The sequence below is a fragment of the Acinonyx jubatus genome, chromosome C1 (genome assembly GCF_027475565.1).
Source record: "Acinonyx jubatus isolate Ajub_Pintada_27869175 chromosome C1, VMU_Ajub_asm_v1.0, whole genome shotgun sequence".
Classification (NCBI taxonomy): Eukaryota; Metazoa; Chordata; class Mammalia; order Carnivora; family Felidae; genus Acinonyx; species Acinonyx jubatus.
Window position 1 is genome coordinate 204371933 of NC_069381.1, and position 4785 is coordinate 204376717.

A 4785-nucleotide genomic window follows, 5' to 3' on the forward strand; every position below is an offset into this window, starting at 1 on the left:
GGGAAGAAAGCCGAAGGCCTCGCAGCCATTGTGTCAACTTGCATTTACCTTCCCTGTTTTCAGCCAAATATCCGCACAGGCAGCTTGTTCTGGTACCTTCTGTTTTGTTGTCTCCATGAAAACAAATTTGGGGGGGGCGTGAGAGAGCCAATAAAAAGGCTCTGTGGAGACTGCAGAGGGCATATCGGAGTCCTAATTTCTTTGTTTTAATATTTATTTTATTTTATATTTTGAGAGAGAAAGAGAGAGAGCACATGTGCAAGCAGGGGAGGAACAGGGGAGAGAGAGAGAGAATCTCGAACAGCCTCCACACTCAGTGTGTCAGTGCAGAGCTCCACGCTGGGCTCATCTCACAACCCTGAGCCCATGACCTGAGCCAAAATCAAGAGTCAGACACTTAACCAACTGAGCCACCCAGGCGTCCTTAGAGTTCTAATGTCTTAAACAGCCTAGTACCCAATCCTCTCTGGCCTTTAGCTTCCCTTTTTCCCTTCCACTTTTATAGATTCCTAATATGTCCCAATCCTGAGACTTTGAAAGGTCTGTAGTGTAAATCAGATCACTTGTTGATTTTCTCCTCTGCCGGGTTAGGAGTTCTAGAAGCTTGTGACGTCAGCGGCCATTGTCCATCCGCTCTGCAGATCCTAACTTCGGCTATTGCTTTTTCTGCCCTCTGGTCTTGAGGAATTCTGCATAACTCAAACAAGGAAAAACAGGTTCTCTCTCATTTTTGTAGGAATTTAGGAGGGAGTGGAGGTTGAAAATGTGTGTCCAATCTGGTATCTTTAATGAATGGTCTTCATTTATTCTTTCAGACGAACTTGAGAACGAATTTGTTTTGCTAAAAATTGATCCACGCACCCCCACCAAAGGTCAGACCCTTTGTTTTGTTCATTACTTCTACTTTTGTTTATCAATTAATTTCTAGTTTCATATTTATTATTTTCTTTTCCTTCTTTTTGATTTGTTTTGTGGTATTTTTTAAATTTATTTTTTAAATGTTTGTTTATTTTTGAGAGAGAGGAAGAGAGAGAGAGAGACAGAATGAAAGCGGGGGAGGGGCAGAGAGAGAGGGAGAAGCAGGCTCCAGGCTCTGAGCTGTCAGCACAGAGCCGGATGCAGGGCTCGAACTCACAAACCGTGAGGTCATGACCTGAGCTGAAGTCGGACACTTCATGATTGAGCCACACAGACGTGCCCTGTGCTATTTTTATTATGTACTCGAATTGAATGCTTTGTCTCTTCCCAAATAACAGAAGCACTGAATCCTACATTTTCATTGGTGCGCAACCGTGGGTGGCCAAATCCCACAGCAGTTAATATCTAATATTCCCGTCGTCCTCTGATTTTAAGGAGCTTGTAATTTCAATGTTGGTTCTCTTTCCGACAGGTGTTACTTGGAAGAGCCTTAACTTTACCAATGGGATTAAATTTTGTTATCGTTTTATTTATTAGCATTTCACTTTGCTTCACTGAACATGAGAGAAAACAGAGCTATAAAAGTTCGCCGAAAGCATTCTCATAGTGGGCCTCTCCTCCTTGAAAAAAATAATTTTTGCCTTAAACTTCACACTGCCTTATGAAAACCCTTCAGGCTTAACTCTAAGGTCTGTGCAGGCAGGATGGAGATAATGTTTTTAAAAACATTCGCAGGCTTCCTCTTTTTTTGCCTTTTCCCACACGCACGTGAGCCCAAGGTGTCCCTCTGCCACCAAGAGATGTTAGAGAGTGAGACTTAGGAAGATTCACTTGTTAGAGAAGAAATGCAACCGCGAACAAAGACTTTTCAGTTGCTGACATTTAAATGGCATTTCGCAAGAAGACAATAGGCAAAAATGCTTGAAAGTCTGTCGAAAACAAAGGCGAGTCTAAACTCCTTTGCTTCCCCTGAATATATCAAATGCTAGGCCCGGACCACAAAGGAGTCATTCTCCCACAGTTCATCGAAAATAGTTTTGTCCGCCAGAAGGGATTGCTGGTGGGTGTTAAACAGAGGGAGTGAAAGGGGAGTTTGTCTGTCTGTCCTGGTCCTGGAGGACAGTTGGAAGAGCAAGAGGAAGAGGCTGAAGAGGACAAAAAGGGGAGGAGGTAGGGGGTGGGGGAGGTGAGGGGGGGTGGGGAGAGGTGGGGGGTGGGGGAAGTGGTGGGGGAGGTGGGGGTGGGGGGATGGGAGGGGGTGGGGGGTGGGGGATGGGAGGGGGTGGGGGGTGGGGGGAGGTGAGGGGGGTGGGAGGAAGTGGGGGTGGGGGGAAGTGGTGGGGGAGGTAGGGGGATGTGGTGGGGGGAGGTGAGGGGGGTGGGGGGAAGTGGTGGGGGAGGTGGGGGGTGGGAGGGGGTGGGGGGGCGGAGGAGAGGGGGGTGGGAGGGGGTGGGGGTGGGGGGAGGTGAGGGGGGTGGGGGGTGGGGGAGGTGGGGGGTGGGGGGAAGTGGTGGGGGAGGTGGGGGGTGGGAGGGGAGTGGGGGGGGTGGGGGGCTTGAGGTGGGAGGTAGGGTGGGAGGGCAGGGAAGAGACCTGCCAACATGGTGATATGGTGATGGGCCTCTCTTGCCCCAGGCTGGGGTAGGGGGGAGGCAGGGGAGGAGTCGGAGGTGCAGGGAGGGCCACGTGCTCACAAGACAGGAGGATCTACATCTGCGGCCTTCCCCTTGGTTCCCACACGCAGGGGTGCAGGGTGCAGAGCCAGCCCCAGAAGGCTGCCGGGTGGATTGCTGAGCTCGAGCTGGAGCGGACGAGGGGGCCTGCCCGCCGCCTGCTCTGGAACCCGCGCGAAACGCTTCCCCAGAGATTTGCCGACGTGGCTCTTCACTGCTCTTGGCGTTTGGCGCTGCGGGTGAGCGTTCGCCTGGGAGTCTGATTCTCTTTCCTTCGCAGGCAAACTATATTTTGCGTCTCTTTTGGAAAATGCTTATTTTTAGCCTTAGAAGTCGAATCCGTGTTTTTCAATTTGTTTCCGCTTTCTCAATGGTCCCGCCAACATTGGCGAGGCATTTTGAGTAAAAGATTCACGATTCTTTTTTGTTGTTGTTTAAATTTAATTTTTAATGTTTCTTTTTGAGAGACAGAGAGACCGAGCACGAGTGGGGGAGGGGCAGAGAGAGAGGGAGACGCAGAATCCGAAGCAGGCTCCAGGCCCTGAGCTGTCAGCACAGAGCCCGACGTGGGGCTTGAAGCATGAGATCCTGACCTGAGCCGAAGTTGGACACTTAACCACCGGAGCCAGCCAGGTGCCCCCAAAATCCACATAATTGTTAAAAGTGGGGAAATGTTCTCTAGGTACCTGTTTTTTTTTTTCTTATTCTCCATCTGCTGGCTGGTTTCCTAACCCTCCTATGCACGAATATGAGGTCCCTTTGGTCTACTCTGTATGTCTCTTCTTTTAGAAATTCTCTTCCGTGGTCTTTTTGCTTTGCACCCTGGAATACTTATTTACCCTTCTAAATCATTATTTCCATTTTGGGGAATGTTTTCCCCACCAGTGCTTCTAATAAGTTAAAAATTTTTTGACAGTTATGGTTTATTTCTAAGGAGTCTTTCTTATTTTTTTATAAATAGTCCTTTCTAATGACAAGATTGATTTATTGCTGCCATATCCCTGAAATGTTTAAATCTTGTTTAATTGTCTTCTACTGGGGCCGCTGGGTGGCTCAGTCGGGTAAGCGTCTGACTTCAGCTCAGGTCATGATCTCACTGTGAGTGAGTTCAAGTCCTGCATTGGGTTCTCTGCCGTCAGCACGGAGCCTGCTTCAGATCCTCTGTCCCCCACTCTCTCTCTCTCTCTCTGTGCACCTCCCCTGCTCGCTCGCTCTCCTTCTCCAAAATAAAGAATTTAAAAATAAAAAAAGACTTAAAAAATTGTCTTCTGCTTTCTGCATTCATTCTGTCTTATCGGGGCCATTTATGGACTATTAATTTGGCATCCTATTTCCAAGTGGCCAACCTGCTCAAAATATCCTGCTGTCTGCCTGTCTCCAATTTCACCTGTGATACTACAGCCCCGTTGTTTTGTTGGAGATGTGGGTTGTGTTGGTATCCATGTTGGTTTGACCGCAGGAGGCCGTAGCTTAGGTAGAGAGGGTGTTGGGGTGATCTGATCTCTTGGGAGCTAAAAGTGACCCTCCTGAGCAGTGGAAGCCTGTGGGGGTTATTCTCTTCCTGCAGTGGCCACAGGGAATTTGCTGGGTACGGAAGCTTCCCCTGCAAAAGAACGGATGGTAAACAGGCCTGTCTCATCTGTCCCCTCTCCGTTAATACTGTTGATGGCACCCATCTCTGGTTTGGATGGTGAGAGAGTATTTTCTTTCCACATTAGGATTCCTGGGTGAGGAGCCAGGAGAGGGAGGAAGATCAAAACAACCTGTGTCTAGACTGCACTTTTGCTCACAAGTGCCTGATCGTTAACAGCTGGGGGTGGGAGGGACTGAGGCGTACCAGCTTCCGTGCAGTGTGATATTATTATATAATCCATTCAAGGCAAACGGTAATAGTTTAGGAAGAGGAAATCCTTGTTTTCTCGTAGTAGGTAATAATAATTTCCTACCTCAAGCCCATGAGTACCAGCAAGTTGTTCTGCATGTGAAAGAGGTCGGAATGTAGAATCTCCTAGAACTTTCACAAACAGGGAAAAAATGTAAAATCGCAAGGAAAGAACTTCATCTAAATGGTCCTATTTCATGGAAGCACGTGTGGGCTATATTAAAAACTGTATGTTTTATGGACTACTACTTGGCAATGAGAAAGAATGAAATCCTGCCATTTGCAACAACGTGGATGGAACTGGAAGGTGT

The 4785-nt window shown here is 48.1% G+C and overlaps 1 long non-coding RNA gene across 1 annotated transcript; it reads left to right on the forward strand.

The window, feature by feature from the left end:
- The first annotated feature begins 637 nt into the window (after positions 1 to 637).
- On the forward strand, positions 638 to 2080 carry LOC113595221 (uncharacterized). The gene is made up of 3 exons (XR_003415705.2): positions 638 to 716; positions 816 to 872; positions 1391 to 2080. It is a non-coding gene; the product is annotated as an uncharacterized LOC113595221 (long non-coding RNA).
- Positions 2081 to 4785: the final 2705 nt, after the last annotated feature.